The sequence below is a fragment of the Lytechinus pictus genome, chromosome 19 (assembly GCF_037042905.1).
Source record: "Lytechinus pictus isolate F3 Inbred chromosome 19, Lp3.0, whole genome shotgun sequence".
NCBI lineage: Eukaryota > Metazoa > Echinodermata > Echinoidea > Temnopleuroida > Toxopneustidae > Lytechinus > Lytechinus pictus.
In genome coordinates, this window is record NC_087263.1 from 8,755,672 (window position 1) to 8,775,871 (window position 20,200).

The window sequence follows — 20,200 nt, forward strand, 5'->3', positions numbered from 1 at the left end:
ATATGAATCGTATTTCTAGTACTCCCCCCCCCCCCTCCCTTCTGTTAATCTTCCCCTTATTTTAATTTTTGTTTCTGTTTGCTGTTTAATGGCCGTTGCCGGATGCGTACTGTCCTTTCGCATAGATAAAAAAAAATCAATCCCTTTATTAGGCGACGATCATAAGAAAATGCTTTCTGGATCAAATCCAAAATACCTCGTCCTCAGAACTGACAGTTCCGGGGATCTCGGGTAAGCATATATACTTTTTCATGAAGTACTCGACCCAATTTCTTACCACATTGCAGATATCGGTATTTTGATATTCAGACAAGCGTGATATTTCATTAGAACACGGCTTGGCAGGCGGGTACATTTAAAGGAACAGTTTACTTCTACCAATGTGCCTCTTCCTGTGAATTGATAACAGAAACGAGACTGTTTCAAAGTAGTTAGCGTAGAAACATTGTGTGGGTGCAGAGAAATGAATTAAAGGTGGTGTAATAATTATATGTTTCACCTTCAAGAAATTAACAATGTTCACAGACTCCTCCAACAAGTAGCTTGCACAGCACAAATCAAGGTGGAAGTTGGACTGAGCGTAAACTACTCGGGTATTCGTATATCGAATTTGAGGATTTTAAAAGCGACTTCTGTAGTTGCCTCCTTTTTATACAAGATGCCACACAATGTTGTAAAAGGAATTCAGAAATTATTTTGTTCCCTTTTCGAAGAGACAGTCTTTCCCTTTAATGTCTGGTAGATGTGGATGTGGTGAATCATGTCGTCAATGAGTAAACACAACCACCGTATAATATGATTTGTTGTGCACACACTTTATTAAATTTCACGTAATTTTTCATCATTAAACTCATTGTGTGTGTATGTGGTTTGGGCGAGTGTGTGCGTGCGAGGGTTGGTGGGTTCGTTAGTGAGAGGCATTGCTTTCCGAATCGTAATCCATCAATTATGAAGCCAGAGATGTTCATTGTCGCTCATAATTTATATTTGAATTTTAGATTTCATCATTTAGCTTAATATCTTTGAAGAACAACCCGTGTCTATCAGGTGCGTTAAATAAAATATTATTTGAGTAGAGATACCTCTTTAAACTATCCATTTTTATTTTTATTTTAGATTGACCTGTTTCATTATGCTGTCCAATTTTTTTCTTCATCATCATCATCGGACTGCAAATTAAGCTGCGTCCTACTTTCTTTCCAAACGGTTGCAAAACATATTTAATTATTTACATTTATATATGTGACATAGTTTTCAGATAAATTATTGCAAGTTTCATTTGTGAGTGATATATTATTTCTGAACTTCAATACATCTAAGGGTGATTTTATTTATCTATTTATTACGTATTACTGTTAGCGAAAATGCTCTGGGACAAACTGAATCCTATTCTTGATTTGCTTTTCTTTATTCTCTGCCTCGTGATTCCTTTCTCATATAATTACTGATTTGCGTTTTTTTTGCGGGGTGGGGGATAATAGCATAATCGATATTATTATATCTACTTTTTGTCATGGGAAGTTTTCGTATTAATGCCACTATGATCAAAATATATGTACTATCAGTTTTATTTATTATTTTTTTGTTTTGTTCATTCTTACTATTGTTTTTTTTTACAATCAGAATAATAATGTATTTACGTCACGTAGTCATAAGCTTTCAGTAGTGGTTATATTGCATTAAAGTTAAAGAATTTTGATTGGAGGAAAAATGTGACCTCAGATGCCCTTAGTGAAGAGCACGTACCCCTAAGTATTGGTCAGGATATAGTAATCCTTCAGGATCTGATAATTCTTCAAGGCACGTCCCTAGGAGCTGTCAGGAAACACTATGTGGAGTCATCGGTCGATTTAGTTGCCTTGTGAGCTGACAGGAGCGAAGAAAAGAGGACCCTTCAAGACTCGAAACCAGGTCCCACGTGAAGTTCACCTGGCGTACGATGACTGTATTCCTAAATCGATTTACGATTGCATCGCAGAGAGGCTTTAAAGTGGCCAATATTTAAAAAAACGAGGAAGATTGCGATGGTCTTGGGCTCTTGTGGCCGTTTCTCGATCGCTCCTTCCTTTCTACAGGTCGCATGTATTTGTGCAGACGCATTGTTTAGCCACAGGGGAATGCAGTCAAAGACTCGTGAACTAGTTGGTAAAAGGTTATGAAAATTGCACGTTTCTCTTGTGGATGCTTGATTTGCAAATCAATGACTTGTACCAGTTCTGTCTATACAGTAACCGTTTCTTTATGGATATCTTGAAATACATAATTCGCTTGATTTGATTTTGAACAGTCTATCGCGGGCCAAGATTTCAAATGCCATCGTAAAGGTGTGCTAAGGCTAATGCTCAAATAGAATTTATGCAATTGTTCGTCTATTTCAATCTAATATTTCTTATAAGTTTGTGTGCTGCTTTCAAAATGTTTCATTTTAGTTACAAACATTGCTAATAACCCTTTTCAATCATTTCATGATATTTTTTTGTCATTCCCGAAATCAATCGGGTCAATCCACAGGCCTATACAAACATTTGTTTTAAACTTCTACGTTTAACAATTTGCTTCCTTTCCGCAAATTGATTTTTAAATGAATATTCGGGAGTGGAAAAAAATAATTTACAAATTATTATCCATGTGATACCAGAAGCAAAGAAATAATTACATTTTTTTTCCGCATACTGATGTGATATCAACAAGTTATGCTCCATCCTATAATAATTGAACATTATGCCGTCTTGGTACACATTCGTTCTTTGAGTTCACACACACAGGCATGTCTTGTATTTTGGGGTGACATCCCTGGATATCATGACTCACCTAATGTATAACACACACATACACACAAGCGGTAAGGCAAACATGCTTTCACCTGATATACACACGTGTACACTCGCACACAAATACCCTGGTTTTTAATGCGAAACGTAATGTTTCTCGAGTGTGTGAGCGTAGCGCTCGGGTTCGGCTACCTCTCCTTCCGCATACACAAGCCCACATGCTCGCACCCACGCACACGCACACTTTCCAGGCAACTCCTCCTCCTCCCTCGCGTCTTTCTCCCCGCTCTCTCCATCTCCCTCTCTCTTTCCACCCGTTTTCTTCCCACTCTTGCTTTCGTTCATGCATTATCATCAAGCATTTTCCGATCTGTACTATCCCCCTGAGAAAGAGAGACATTCCGCAGAAGATTGCTCGCCACCGAATCATAAACAGGATTTTCCCTTTTTCTCTATCATCCTCTCTTTCAATACGCCGTGCCTATACAATTCTGATTCATACGTGCCAACACTGTCTACTCAATTGTTGCTATGCCACGCTACTAATCGCTGCCTTCTTTTTTTGTTTTTAATTCAAACATTTGCTTTTTGTCACTGAAAAGCTCTCCCGCTGAATGATTACAGCGGATTTGCATTGGAATATGTTTTTATCACATGAGTCCTTCTTCCATTCACTCTTCTCCGGATGGTGATTATTTAGCTAATCGGTAAGTTCATCTGTACTTTGATATGACGGTTATTTTTCAGACAGATGTTTTCCAAATTTTCAGCACGATTTTATAAAATCTCACCTGTGTGTTCATGACAGTGATCCGATCATGTATCCATGCACTGATTGCGCCTTATCGCGAGGCTGATATTTGTAATTGTCAAATTAACATCGTTTTATTCACGAGATAACGAGGTTTGATTTTTTTTTCTTGCCAACCTATTTTTTTAATTCGTTGATTAGATACAATGCTAAATTGCCTGACGTTATATATTTTACGGGACATAAATGACAATACTCAAATCTGATCTTTTTTTTGAGTGACCGGGTCTGAGAGCAGAGGCTAAGTGGTAGAGCGCCCGTCACATGCACGTGAGGCAGTAGGTTCGATTCCAGGCTGAGTCGTACCAAAAACCTTAAAACTTAGACCTGCTGCGTTCCTTTCAAGCGCTCAACCTATTATAATGGAAAAGCAGAATCATAACATCATATTATGTTGCGCTAAGGCCTGCTGTGCTGGGAGAAAAGATCATAAGAGCTGAAGTGGCTACCCTGGGTAAATTGAATGAATATTGTTATTGCGTTTGAAGAAGTGCATCTTTTGAAAAAGTGGGAAACAATATTAACTTACATATTGCTACAGGCAATCGATGTGCGTGATGGTTTATATTGTACCAAACAATCTTTTCTGATCTTTGTTTTAATATTGTGACCTTCTATATCACTGTCCCATGTAGTAACTGATAAAAAGTTGCTAGTAAATGTTGTTTGTAAATGGATATTGATTATAAATGCATTGAATTTGGCCTACGGGAATCAACATTTTAGAACAGGTTTTAAAACATCAGCAAAGGAGACATCTCTATCTCCCTATGGCAACATAATAAGTCACGAGCTTCAATAAACACGAAATGGTATTGTTTATTAGATACATAGATCCATTTTATTTTCCGGTTAGATAAACTCTCTTACTTGAATTAAAGTCACCTTTTAAAGAAAATAAGCCTTTTTAGTGTTTCAAGTTATGTTTTAACTTTAAGTTAGAATCTAATCGGTTCTTCTTATCCTTTTCTTATTTAACTTTATGTATTGATTTGTTCATTCTTTTTTTACATTCACTATGTGTGTTTTCGTCTTTTTCCCTGTCCCCTGACTTATAGCTTCCTCCATCATTGGCGGCGGAAGCCAAAAATTTAGGGGGGTCCACCTGAAATTTTGGGATGGACACAGGTAAAAAAAATTGACAAGCAAAAAAAAAAGGTCGTCAACCAAGATTTTAAGGGGAACCAAAACAATTCTAGGGGGTCCATCTGAATTTAGGGGGGACGCAGGAAACAAAATATGTCCTGCATCCCCATCCCTCTTTCTCTCCGGTGGAGTCCCTTCGCACGTACCCCCATACACACTTCCTCTTCCCCTCATTTCCATGCATTACCCCCACTGTCGAAGTCCCCAGTCCAATTGATTCCCATCTCATCTGCCTTTCCTCTGCATGGTTTATACATTTCTATTTTCCCGTGATCCTCACCTCATTACCATCATCCGCTTCTCATATTCAAGTCGCTCTGCCAAATCCTAATCATATCCAAGTCGTTAACACACACCAGGGTACTCACTCAATTTCACAGCCAGGCATCTTTTTTTTTCAGGCTAACTTAATGGTCTCTCAATTAAACTCTAAATTTTCTTGGAAATCGCGGTTAAAATATGATGAATCTGCATCTTTGCATCAGCTTAATGCGCAATTCATTTAGGGCCATTGCAAGTTCACAGACTATGCTGTAGATAATATCACGGTGATAAGCCCAATGAAGCAAAGCGCGTTTATTGATACACAAGCCGCACCAAGCTTTGTGCAATGTGTGGCATGATGATTTTGAAATAGAATATGACGCTTATATCGAAAACAGACATTATTTAGTTCACGTAAAGTTTAGAGTGAGTAGAACCAGTGGAGGAGGCGAAATATTCTGGTAAATCATTTAACACCATGTTATTACGGTATGTTCGTTGCTACTTCTTTTCATGATATCGTTTGTGCCCCCTCCCTTATAAAAAAATATTTCACCATTTTGACAGCCACCCCTTTCCCTTCCCCCTCCCTCTCTCTCTCGTTGGGCCAGTATTATATACCATAATTGTTTTATTATTATTATTACTTTTATTATTATTATTTTTCATAGGTGTCATTGTAATGTGTTCCCGACGTTAATATACTGTGTTGTTACCAACTTACTTACAAAAAACCAGCATTAAACCTATGAACCCATCCATCATAATCAAATGTCAGTTATTCACTCTTTTTTTCGATTGCAAACTCAAATATTCCCGAAAAACCTACAGTGTATCGCAACCACGGTCATAATATGTTATGAATATTCACTGAAGGTGGTTTCTTCACTTACTTACACGGCTAGTCTTTTCCAGAGTTGAGAACTACACAATAAAATGCTCCATCACGTAGCATGCAATCTGTCACTTTTGTTTTGAAAGATGGGATGTGTGAGAGCAAACAATCTCTTGAACTGCGTTAGTCATTCAGGTTGTAACCAATATTTGATTGGCTGCAAAATTGACAATTCGGTAATATAGCTGAGAGCTTCACCATGTTAATTGTATATGCAATACAAATGATTTCAAATACTACTCTTCGGCGCAATGATTACTTTGTTGGTTCCCTAAAATTTACTGGCGTTATATGTATTACCGTCGTGCATCAAAAACTCTCCTACCTTATGAATTTTCAACCCGTTATAATTTAAATTCAATTCAAATACATGAAGTAGCAACACGGTCAAGAAATTGCATTTCCTCAGCTGGATACCTTGTTTCCCCTTCTCATCTCCAGTCGAACATATATTTTACAGAGAGGAAGACAGCGCTGAATGTTTGTGATTGAAGCTGCTGGCTCTCGCTTGGATCAGAATGCATCATTTCCCAAGCAGTTCAAAAATAACCGGTCAAGGTCACAATCCATAATTTTCAATTTTCCTTGTTTTCCTCCGGCAAATTTTCCTAATGACTGCTCTTCGTATTAAATACCTCTGGCGCCAACAAATAGCTTTATCATATTGATATTGTCCATTTCTTCCTTTTTGGTTTGTTGTTTTTGTTCTTTGTTTTAATCATTCCATTCGTCTTGTTTTATGTTTTATTACATCACCCCCCCCCTCTCTCCTCTTTTTCCTGTTTTATATTCCTTCTTTCCACTACTTATTGCATTACTTTTAAAATATTTGTTCAAAAATGCCATTTCTTGTCATTCTTATTTCATTCGGTTTATTTTTGTCATTCCTCCTTCATTTTCCCCCAAAAATATGTGTTTTAAGCATGCGTGGTTGGCATTAACCAAATTTTCTTAAGAAGTTATCCATTGTCTTTCTCTCTCTCTCTCTCTCGCTATCTCTCTCTCTCTTGTATTTTACCCATACGTTTGCCCCTTTATTTGACGAAATGCAATTTTCAGTCTTCGTTAGATATGAACCTATCGCGCCTGTAGGTTTTTTTCTCCCCCCCCCCCTCTCCCTCTCTCTCTCTCTCTCTCTCTCTCTATATATATATATATTATATATGTATATTATAATGTATATGTATGTATGTATATTTCCTCTCTTTTTCCTCTCTTCTTCATTCCTCTGTTATTCAATATATTTATTCCCATCGACCACCTTCTGTCTCTCTCTTTTTTTCTGACGTTTTTGTCGTGATCAACTATCAGCTCATCTAGTTTCTTCTATGCATAAGTGGGTTGGTGATTTTTGTGAAGAAGTAAATTTTATGTCAATAATGCAATATTATCCTAATCACGAAACTTTATATTGCACTCTCTTCCTTCTTCTTCTTTATCTTTTTATTTCTTCTCCTTCTTCTTATAATGCTTATTCTATAGTACTTCCTCTTCGCCGTTTTCTTCTTCTTCTCGCTAGTTATACTTTTCTTCATCATATATCTCTTCATCAAGTTCATTCTTTCTATTCCCCGCTATGCTCCCTCCATTTCAGTGGTAACAGTATGTGCATGATTCACTATTTCAATTATCTTTTCTGCAATCCCCAATGGATAATCGTTTATTGTATGTTATATACTTTGTATCTGTACTCTTTTATCAGTCCTATACTTCGTCCTAATAAAAAACGAATAACCTGGATTTGTTTTTATGGTAACCCTCCCTTTGTTTTGTTTTGAATAAAGTTGATACTTAAAAAAACTAACAATCTTATATTTTAGCTAAACTATTTCCGGTCGTCTTCAATTCATCTTTTTTAACATCAAAACAGCTAATTAGATATCATATTTCATAAAAGGAACAGCTCTGGAGAATAAAAAAATGCATGGTAGCTAATCATACCAAATGTTTCTGTTTAAGCTCAAGAGGATCTTGTTGCATTGTATCTTTTTATTTGTGCCTAGACTTCAGACAGGTCATCTGAAACAAGCTAAGGCTTGAGCTTCAATTCACTTCTTAATTGCTAGGCATAGTCAGAATTATTACACCTTCGAGCTGAGATTTGTATTTTTATTAGTTACATAGCGGTTTTGAAATCCAATTGCCCTTGGCTTGCAATCTTATAACCTTAATTAGAATTTTCATTTTCGATCGAAATCCCTTTACAGCCCCAACGGCTCAAATTTGCTGATATATTAAGGTCACAAATCATATGGGTCGTTGAGACCCATTGAACAATGACAGCCGTTAAATCAGAATGAATCCCATTAATAAATTTACCTCACTAAAGCGAGGTGCGTTTATGTTTATGATCAACCGTTATTGGGAGTTTGAAAAGAAACGTAATTTCAAAAAGGCTATTGCGCGTTTGCTGCTTCGATAGGATGAACAAAATCTCCTGTGGCTGTCGAACGCGCTATACTGCTGTCACAATATATTGCTTTATAACGGTTATTTGTAGGTAAGAAATATCAGTGAAATGCATTTCTGACCAGAACTTACGAGGATTGTTCTAAAATATTATCTTCATAATGATAATTCCCGATACACAATTAGTTTCCTCGCTCTAATTATTTCCAACGTGATACCTGTTCAGGTTTTCATAATGCCGTAACTAATTTATTTTATTTACATTTATTTCTTATTTATGAATCCTTTGAGAAAGTAAAAACAAGAGTAAAACAAGAGTAACAATGACGTCATTTGAAGATGATCAAAATGGATGAATAAATGATAATAATAAGAAACACCCTATTACGTTTGCAATGACTTGTGTCTCATTTTTAATGCAATGGATCGAATGTATCGCAAGTGATGTAATACGGGAATACTTGTATTTCATACTTGGAAAGTTTATTCTTATTTTTATATGTTGTCTGGTGATCAATTAGCTTAACTACAGGTCATTTGGAGTTGATTTGTGTATAGCCAATAGAAAAGGAGGAAGACACACACAAAATAGAAAAGGAAAAGAAAGATAAATGTGACTACCCCAAAAAAAACAATTAGTCCCCCGAAATAAATTTTGAGAATTTTATTGAATTTGAAAGAGCACATTATCAGCTTTAAGTGATATATAGCTCTTGTCAAAATTGATCAACTAGAACCCTCACAGTACTTGATTGAGTGCAGAAGATATTCCACGAGAGCATTAAAATCAGAAAACAAGATTTAAACTTCGGTGTTCACTCAAGCATGAGATGAGCACCCTGTAATTTTTGGAGAGATTTTCAAGCCGCCAGCAAAGATGGTGCCAAAGAAACTCTTGTATTTTTTATTCAACTTTACAAATTTTGACATTTTTAAGACCAAGAATTACTCTTTCATTCACGCCTACACTCCTAAAAATCTAGGATTTAAAATAAATCCGGATCGGCTGTTAATAGTAACTAGCCGAATATTAGATTTAGGTTTAAAACTTGTAGATTTAGATGTAATTCTAAAAGATTTGAATTTAAATTTTTTGAGATTTGAAAGTTAATCCCAATTTAAATTAATCCAACATCCACAGCCGATCTGGATTTATTTGGAATCCTTGATTTTTCGAGTGCATTTTTTGTTTGGCTTTCTGAAGACCAAAATACTCGTTTGGCTACGTATAAATAACCTTCACTGGCAATGTACTGTTGGTTTGGGGGTTGCTAGTCACAAATGCGAATGTTACCAAGCACTTGCTAGATTCAATTCCTAGTATTTGATCTTTATATAAGCTTTAGACAAGCCTTCATATACCCATGTCCATGTTTGTTTCGAAGCCTTAACACGGATTGACTCCCACACAATTAAAGACACTCCATTCTGAACACTGAATATCTGCTGCACTGCATTCACCCAAGTTTCATTAGAAATATCTTGATTCATAACGAGTTTGACGTATTCTGTAACCTCGCCCTTTTCAAGGCGAATATTGGTCCTATTGTAAACACGCGATATAAAAAGTGGATACGTCTTGAGTGCCGTCTTCTGAACTTTACCTCTAAGAATATAATATTTTCGTGATTCGAGAAATCCTTACACATATTCATCATGCAAATGCAGTTTTCAATGGTTACCTATCGTACTTCACTATAGTTTCCCTAATCCTGGGATCTTCATTGACCTTTACTTCTAAAAAATTATTCAATTTTTATGATTATATGGTTCCTTCAAAATATACATAATCTCATATCATGCATATTTTGAAGGAACAATTGCCCACAATAATATAAATGTTATCATTGTCTTTAGTTGTATTATCCTTTGCACATGATTATGTACAAATTGGAATTTGAAATCTTTACCAGGATGTTGAAGGAAATCCAATGTTCAATCAAAGGCATGGCCCTGGGAAGCGGGAGTTCTAGGGGTGCTGAAGCATCCTGAAAATTTAGCTAGGGATACCGTGTGTATTATTTCCCAAAGGCAGCACCCCCTGGAGATCTCGTTGGTATGCTAAATAGCGAAAATGTTCTTTTGGTATGTGTTTGTGTGTGGTTGCCAAATTTATCGTGGAAAGAGATACGTTCATTTTATGGAACCCCTCTTTTTTCGCTTGTCATTTTTCTTCCTGAAAAAAATACCTAAATTTTGTGAGTATTTCTTTTTACTGTTTTTTTTTCTTTTGCTTTTCAATTTCTCGTAAACAAAATAACCTCTCCTATGTAGTGAACATCAATTTTTCTTTCTTCCTTGTTCAGCTCCTTATTCCCTTCATGTTTACGATTTTGATAAAAATTAATCGGGTAAGTAACTGTATTAATATCTGCACTCACTGAAATATCCAACATGTATAATGAACACGATTAGGAAGTAGAAAGTCTTTCTAACACTAGGGCAATTATTTACGTCTTCAGAAAAGGCAGGTCTTTTTGTAGTGATCTTTTGAAGGAAACGACATACAATCTGTGTATAATTTTTGTTGGACATGTACTTTCTTCTTAAGCATTTCACAATAGGTTGAACTCAGGTTAAGTACATTCTGAACTTAATGCTTGGTTGCCAAGTGTGTCGCTGTTAAGATGCATCACTAGTTGTTACATTCAATATTTTTCATTCACAACGGATCAGTTATTGTTGTGTATTGATTTCCAAATAAGAAATTTAGTAAGAACAAGCAATAATATTCAGAGAATAACAACGTTTCCAGTATTGATGATTATGTTTAGAATTAAACAAAAGATATCTTCTTCAAATTTTCATATTTCTTTCATATTTCATATTTTTCTGAATATTGCATCATCATTACTTGATCGGCATTGATAATCGGATAAACATTTCTCGTTCCACGAGCTCCCGAGTACAAAACTAGATGTATACCTTAAGATATTAAATTACTTTGAATTAGCAAGGGATCGTGATCTGTGCCAATTCATTTGGAATTTCATTATGCCGCATTTTATTAAAGTCTGCGGCAAAGTCCTAACTATGTCAATTAGGAAATCCCAACAGAAAGCTAATATAACTGTCAATGTGGTACAGTGTACAACATAATGCGGTATCTTTTGACAACTGTGTCGTTATCATCACCGATTGGGAATGAAAACTCCTCGTTTGCATCACATAAAGATGCTTAAGGTCAGAGAACATGCATTGACGGAAAAGTGCAGTGGTGGCATATAGGTTTCAGATGTCGCTGAAGCTTTGAATGTCAAATTTATTAAATCCTCTCTATTTGCTGTTCGTGCAACACATGTTCTGTTAATGATCGAGGTCGAAAGGCACTCCCTCTTTTTAGGTGTAAAGCCTTTTTTTGTAGTTAGAATTAGTCTGCTTTACTTATTCGACAACGCTTCGTTTGTAATTATCGACCCATCGTAGTAAACACCAACCGAGGGAGAGAACATTGGAAGATGAAGGGGGAAAGGTATGTGTGGGTGTGTGCGTAAGTGAAGATGTGTGCGTGTGTGAGAGAGAGATAAAAAGAGAGATTGATATAAAAATGGCGGTAATTGAGAGTGAGAGGAGAAGGGAAGAGAGCGAAAGCAACAGTGAGAGAGAAAGATAGAAAATGGCATAGTTTGGAAGATGTACATTGTCGCATAATGTGTTCATATCTTGATAAGACGAAAAGTGATGAAAAGAGGGAAGAGACGTGTGGATGGAGGTGGGTGTGTGTGTGTGTGTGTGTGCGAAAGAAGAGATATGTGGAGGTTAGTGAGAGAAGAGAAAGAGAGAGAAGGGGGTAGTTTGGGAAATAAAGTTGTTGTATAATGTGTTCATATCTTCGTAAGAGGGGAAAGCGTGTGGGTGTGTGTGCATGTGGGCATGTATGTGAGGGTGTGTGTTGTGTGTGTGCGTGAGAGAGCGAGAGAGAAAGAGAGAGAGAGTGTGTGGAACAGTGAGAGGGTGCATGAGCCAAAGAATGACAGGATGTGGAATGGATATGTTACATCGCGTAGAATGTGTTCATATCTTCCTAAGATGATAAACTGAAGTAATACAGAATGCATTGGTAATTTGTCAATTCATATAACAAAACTGTCCATTAATTGCAAAATGTATTTATGTTATCCCCATCTCCCTCTCTCTCTCTCTTCTTCTTCTTCTTCTTCTTCTTCGAAGTCTATCATCCTACCCTCTCTCTATCCCCCTCTCCCTCTTTAAAGTAAGAACCAATTTTAAATTGTCAGTGGCTCAACATCTGAATAGTCTGAATGCACTCAGGCAAAATAATATAGATGGCAGGCAAGATGAAACATACATTTTATGAGGGGGCTGTTGCCGAGACTACGATGTGTTTATATCAACTTGCAATTGAACGCTGGTGATTGATACAAAACATGATTACATCGTCAGCTTTTGCCACATTGTGAATCAATGTTGGTTGAGATGTAAATAATACAGTCTACCGGTGCAACAGAGGCGGAAGCACCTGTATCGATTGGTAATAATGTTTCAAAGTACCGAAATTGATTATTAGATGACAGATCAATATCAGTGGAAATGTGAAAGTAAAGGTTGGACATTACAATGTTGTTGTTTGTTGGGAATTAATGGCGACCAGTCATATTTGACTATTACCGCCAACTCGTTAGGCCAACTATTATTTTCTTTCTTTTCTTCGACGTGTCCTTTAAAATCGTTCCTATCCTTCCTTCCTTCTTATGAAAATGCGACACGTGTTTTAAAGAATTATACAAAATATAACAAAAGGGATGTGACCTTTGAACCCTTGTGTCTTTCATTTCTTGAACTATTATTACTATGAATATCATCATTCGTATTAGTTTTGTTAGATATCATATCAAGTTTATTATTATATACCTTTTTTTTATTTTCATCATCATTGCTATTTTATCGATTATTGTTATAACAGCTGAAGAATTCATCGTCATTACCATTATCATGATTATTATTAATCTCCAAAACTCTTCCATGTCGCTCGAACTCAAAGTTATCCTGAATGCCACTCGTATGAAGTATTACTTTTAAACAAGGAATACTTTACTAATCATGCTAATGTTGTGACTGTTCTAATTGTTTCACGTTTTTACCTTCACAATGTGTAGCAATTAAACATGCTCCTTTATCACTCTCACTTAATATATTTTATGACTGGATTTCTTATCACGTAAATTCGTGTTTCACATCTTTCATACGTTACGTGATCTCCACCTCTTCACATTTGCCGTCGAGGCCTATAAGACCATCTTTTTTCGTTTTTTTTTTGTTTTGCATTAGGGAATAATGTTACCATAACCTTGATCTGAATTCATGTACGACGGAGAAGAAAAAAAATTTATCAAATTAAGTTATTGCAAATGTAAATTACAAAGTAATAATGATTACAGTTTTTGTATGCCCTATTCCCCGAATAATTTAGGTTAATTGTTTTATCCAAAGATGAAGAGTAAAGAGGTGTATAATAAATTTCAATTGAATTTACATTAAGCATCTTATAGAACAGGGCCTTGAATTTGAAGCTAAAAATAGAGGTTAGTCTGAGCAACACAACTATGAACATGGTTATGATGATGGTCACAAGCTTCAAGAGTTATTTACAGATCAGTAGGCTTACTTCCTCTTCTCCACGTTTGGACTACTTTTCTAGACCGATTGAGGCTGCTTCAGTCATAGGATAACACATATTTGCAGCTCACATCTTCAATGTTCCATGTGTTTAGCAAAAGAAAAAAAAATCCCATTTATGATAATCATAATGATAAAGCGTTAATAGTATGTGTTAGCCGTTCCTTTGTGTGTGTGTCATTGTGCCATAAAGGTTTAACGGCCACCATCCTTTTGATTTTGAATCTTATACAGATTTTTCACCACGAGCCATTCAGGGGCCCGTAACACAAAGCTTAGTGATTGATCGTACACTTTATTTTCACGATTGATTGTACATTGTAGTCAATGCAATCAATTGTAGAAAAATGTTCTACGATTGATTGCTAAGCTTTGTGTTACGGGCCCCATGATCGCTACTTCCCCTTACAATACTCAGCGATCCTAATTCTCTCATTGCTTCCGGATTATTTTCTTGACTTTGAAAAAGAGAGAAATGAGAAAATGAAAATAAACTAAAAAACAACTTGCGGTTGATACTGATGATGAGGATGACGATGATGATGATGATGATGATGATGATGATGATGATAATGATAACCCACTCGTAAAGCATCAATCCCGTGCATTGCAATATCGTATGTGTCGAATGTTTTAATATCCGAATAAGCTTCTTGAAGCCTGAGTGACCCCATTCAGATGTGGATATCCATAGCCATGGTAATCATATAGTTATATCTAAGGACTACAAAAGATTTTTTTTTTTTTTTTTTTAATACTGCCAAATTGCAGAATCATCTTCAAAGAATCTGTATCACGCAAATCTGTTGATCTAAATTAAATATCATGCTTTCAAAAAGGAAAGCAAAACACAATAGAGATAAAACACTGGCCATAGCTATTAGGCATTCATGTGTTGTACAGTATACAGGGTAATGATCTAGTTTAGTTGCCATGGTAACTACCAAATGAAATATCCGCGATCCACAACGAAGCAGGAAGGAATATGAAATGGAGCGCGCAGGATCAATGAACTAGCGATGAGATTGAATATAACTATATTAACCAGCGAGAGATGTTATTGAACCGCCAGCAACTTAAAACACCACGCTTTCCAAATGTTCATTTACTTGTCGTGCCTTTTAAGATTGCAGTGGCATTAAGATGTGTTCTAATTACCTCCCATCTTTCTCCTACCGTTCCATTTGAGCTGATGTTGCGCCGATGGTACAGCCTTTGAATTTTATTACTTGCCTGATAACGAAACATTTTTTATGATATTGTTCCCTCCTCAGGGCTGAACGATCTGGTTTTCATTTCCTGTTTCATCTTTATACTTAATGATGAATCACTGACAGGCCAGGGATGAATATGATACGAGGTGCTATAAATTATCTACCCTGAATTTAATTTATATTGATCTTAGTAATTATGGTATGTCATCTAGAACGACATGATATCAGTAAGTGGGATAATTTGACAGGCTCTCTGAATGTCAGGTCGAATTCTTTCAATAAACATCTTGTACTTTAAAAGCAGGCTTTATTGTAATTTAAAATGCAATAATGAAAGCTTTTAAATTGAGTTTTGAGCTATAAACCGGGCTATCGGTTAACATGGATAAAATACGAGAGTTCCTTCGTTCATTTTCCTTTCTCTTTTGTAATTACTTTCTTTTCTCTAACGTTCACCTTTTCTTCCTGACCAGTTCTTTGTCACTTCAAGGTAAAATATAGCGAGTTATGAATGACGGATTGGGCCCCTGTGATTCACCATTGACGTCATCAGGTCATTTCCATGGCAACAAACTACAATTATAATCTATAACCCGCTCTGCACATTAGGCATATCCTCCGGAATCGTTGTAACGAAAAATGCACCTTTCCTTTACATTCAACCGGTCGCAAGGTCTTTGCATTCTGTCTCCCATGCATATATCTAAAAATTCGGCGGACAACTTTATTCATTTCTACAAGTTTTATTTTCAACATCACGTTCCTCCATTCTGTTTTAATTCATGTTAGTGATTTTAAAAAAGCCGAGATAAGAACATCGCTGAAAGGATGATTATATGCATCAAAACGAGGAGTTATATTTAGATTAAGTTTGTCATTATGGCGGGAGATATCTTTCTAACGTCTTTCTCACGCATGATGCAAGTGCAATATTGTTCAAACTTGCAATTACCCGTTTATAGACAATAAATGGTAGCAACTGCATGAGACAAAGAGGATGCTTATAGTCAAGGAACTCTTTGTGCTCAATGGTTTTCAGTATAGAAGAGTGAAATTAGAATATACATGTATATTATATTATTTTAATGTACCATCGAGTTACTCTGAAAAACTACGTCTTTGAAACCATTCAATATTGTCAACAATCTGCAGAATTTATGAATCTTGTCCACAATCCTTATTCCTATTATTCAAGGCTGTTCTCACTCACATAATGCTCATACATTCACTATTTCAATATATTTTCTAATCAACTGAATATCCAAAAAGTTTTCCGAAATCATTTTAAATAAATACATATAGATGTAACAAGTATGTATGAAAAAGAAGAATATTTCAATAAATAACAGAATTTGAAGACATTTTTATGATATCTCATCATTAAAAATACATGTACGCGTGTTCCATTTGTTTCAATATATCGTTTTGTCTATCGTTAAGAAAAAAAAGTTAGGTCTCTTCCGTATCCTGTTTTAAAGGTGAGCAACTGGATACATCCTCCAAAGACCGGGGTATTTCACGATTGAATCTTTGTATGCATGTCGAAAGCTTTCTGGCTAGGTGTCATATTTAATGATTTATGTATGAGGGTCGGACTCTTGGAAACCAGGTAGCCTTCCGAGGGCCATCTCACATCGATTTCCGATGTACAGTGGCGTTGTATTAGAGACGAGAAGCAAACCTGATGCGGGGTATGCGTGCAGAGACGGATGTGCAATTGTCGACCAGAAAGGAATCAGCTGTCATGCGTGTTGTTGGGCAATGGAGAGAGATCTAAAGCGGAAGCCCGGACAACCACTGCTTCTGCTAATATTTTTTTTTTGCCAACATTTGTAGATCAAGGGCCGTGTCCTCCTCATTTTTCTTCTCTCTCCCCCTCTCTCTCTCTCTTTCCCTTCCCTCTTTCTCCTCTTCTTTTCCCAGCTCTTTTTCCACCTTCTTTCTTCTTCTTTTTCTTTATTCTTTTTCTTTCTTCTTTTTCTTTCTTCTTCTTCCTTTATCCTTCTTTTTCTTATTCTACGTCTCCTTCCCATTGCCTGCTCTTTTCTATCTCCGGATAACTCTTCTTCATCATATTCTACTTCCACCTCCTCTTCCTCCTTTTTCGTATTGCCCCCCCCCCCCCTACTTCTTCTCCGTCTTCTTCTTCTCATTGCTCCTGCTCCTGTTCTCCCTTTTTCTCTCTCTCTCCCTCCTCTTCTTCTTCTTCGTCTTCTTGTTTTCTTTCTCGTCATGAGCTCACTGTCTCTAATTGTCCTCCTCTCCGCTAAATTATCTTTTAGATACTTATCCACACGCTGACTGCAATTTTCTCACTGTGAAGGATAAACTTTTTCACAGACACCTTATCATTGTATAGCATTCATACATCGTAGATAACCCAGTGAAGACCGAACGATCATGGAGTTTTGATAACTTGAAACCCGTTTCCTAGATTTAATTTATTGATATGATCGCGAGAAATATTTTGTTCGGGAGCCAAGTATCAGATTTCAACGGTATAACGTAATAAATATTTTTCTTTAATATAATTAAAACAATTCATAATGATAATAATAAATAATGATAATAATAAATAATGGTAATGGATGGGATGTGTAATGCGCCATATCCACTCTGAAGAGTGCCAAAGGCGCAGTGAAAGAACCAGAGATAAAGAGAAATGTAAAAATTACAATGATAAATTAAGGAACAATTAAGACATGTAAGAGTAGGAAGCAATAAATAGACGTATCTTAAGGTATTGTTGAAATGTATCAAATTTAAGTACATTCACGGATTTCCAGGAAAAGATCGTTCAAGAGAACAGGGCCAGCGTGAGCAAAAGCCCGCACCCCCATGTCTAAACGGATTTGGGAACAGCGAGGGAACCAGAGTTAGATGAACGTAGGGACCTAACAGGAGTGTACTTGAAATTATCATAGTATCGTGTAGCAGAATTTGATGATATTCTGTAAAGTTTTAAATGAAATATATTTGATTTGATAGTTTATCATCATTGGGATGGTATTCATCCTAGCCGTCAGTTAAGAAAGTTAAAATGAGATGCCCTCAGATAAAATGAGACTTATACTTCGAGAAGTGTCATTCTGATGTTTAGATTGGACATCAACATAATCTACAAGCTGTTATCATGCGTATGTAAATAACATCTTTAAAAAATAATGCTGTTTTTCTACAGGAGTAGACCTAAACATTGACCAAATTTTCTTTAGAAAAATATTTTCTTTCGAATTTACATGTACGTCTATTTACCCCTTTCACGCCGTTGGTTTAAATGTATTATTCGTGATCATTATGATGCTATTCATCAAAACACAGCATTGCTTCCCCCTTCACCAACTCCACAAAATGGCCATCTTAAATGGCGTTCGAGTGTATACATAGCAATGTACTTTCCCGTCGTTGTGGCCAGAATATTAAGCTTGGTTTACTTCAGTTTGGATTTTTATTGACCCGACCTTGTGCTGTTGTTAGCATATAAATGGGCTTATTTGGGTTGACAATCACGAGCGAGTAGTAATGAATAACGGTTGAGCTTCCGCCATTGCTGCATACAGATATCCGACAGCTTGGTCGCAGTCACCACTGGACGTTTTAGACAGTATGTCCACGCGATGTACAAGTTGCCAGTCGTTTTCCTCAAAGGAACAGTCACACTTGAGGAGCGTTTCATCAACATTTTCGTCCGATCAGTTGCCAGATCTAATGACTTTTCTTGATTTTGATTGGCTGAAAAGCACTGTTACTATGATAAATGTCGGATGAAATAAAACTTGTCGGATAAAACTTCTGGCAAGACATTTCATGAAGCACTCTTATCGACGCTTTAAACCAGCGGAGGACGATCTTCTATACACTTGGCCAACCGCTTTCCCCTTTAATCCCATTTTATATATCAAAAGTTCTATTCTTGATACCAAAAATTTCATTTTGTTAACAGAAAATTGTACGAATGTTTATTCTTTTTTAAAACAATGTGTGTTATTAGCAAAAGGCAACTCTCGATATAAAAATACGGTATTAAGAAAATAGATTGCAATGGCATTTGAACGTCACCTGGTATACGCTTCTTTAACCGTTCAGTTGTGATAGTCCCTTAGGGTTTTGTTTTTTTCTCCCTTTTACCTGTTTTGGTCCTCAATGCCCTTGATATCTGAATATACTACGCACATCGTGCGCGTGATATGCAACTGACTTTAACAGTGTAGAATCGAGCGCAGGCCAGTACAGACATGATCATGAGGATGCGACGCACCTGACCAACGGGTCCTGCTACATGGGGTGATGCTGCTTGGACAAAGGCACAAGAAGATGATACCTCGGCATGAAACGCATCAACCTTCCCGTTGCAATTATTCCTGGTCAAAAATTGATACGAAATTATTATTTTAGATAACTTAACAGAGATGACCCCCTGACAAGTAACCCCGAAATCCGCCAAAATTACCAAACTACAATAAACAGTTCTATTTACCATTCCATGCATGACTATCACCGTGCCCCCTCGCGAAAGTAGTATCAAGGAACCAAACATTATGTTTCTTTTTGTACGTAATGTGCTAAATTTCAATTATTAGAAAGGCAAACGGCAAACTTCTCTCGACAATCGCTTTCCGTTTCATCGTTACTCTTTTCATGCTAGTTAATGAAATCCATTCGATTCCCTAGGCTTTAATCCTTGTCTTCCCAAGGAGTAATTTCCTATTTCATTATGCTAATTGCCCCTGGAGATTTCATTTTCAATCTTTAACTTCCCTATCAAACAATAGGCTAATTTTTTATGCAAAGGATAGACAATTATGATGTGCTTCATTGAATACGCTAATGAAATCCGTCGAAGCATTTGATTCACATGTATATATTATTTGATATTTAGGTTTCGGTTCGTTGCAGAGAGGTGACATAAAAGCTATCCTGGTGTTACAAATTGCTGTAGACAAAGAAAGAGCTCTCATTTTAAATCATCCTCTATCACATTACTTTTGTTTTATAGGACTTTTGAGTGCACGTGTTTTGGTTCCTGATAGACTTAACTAAGAGAACTAGAAGT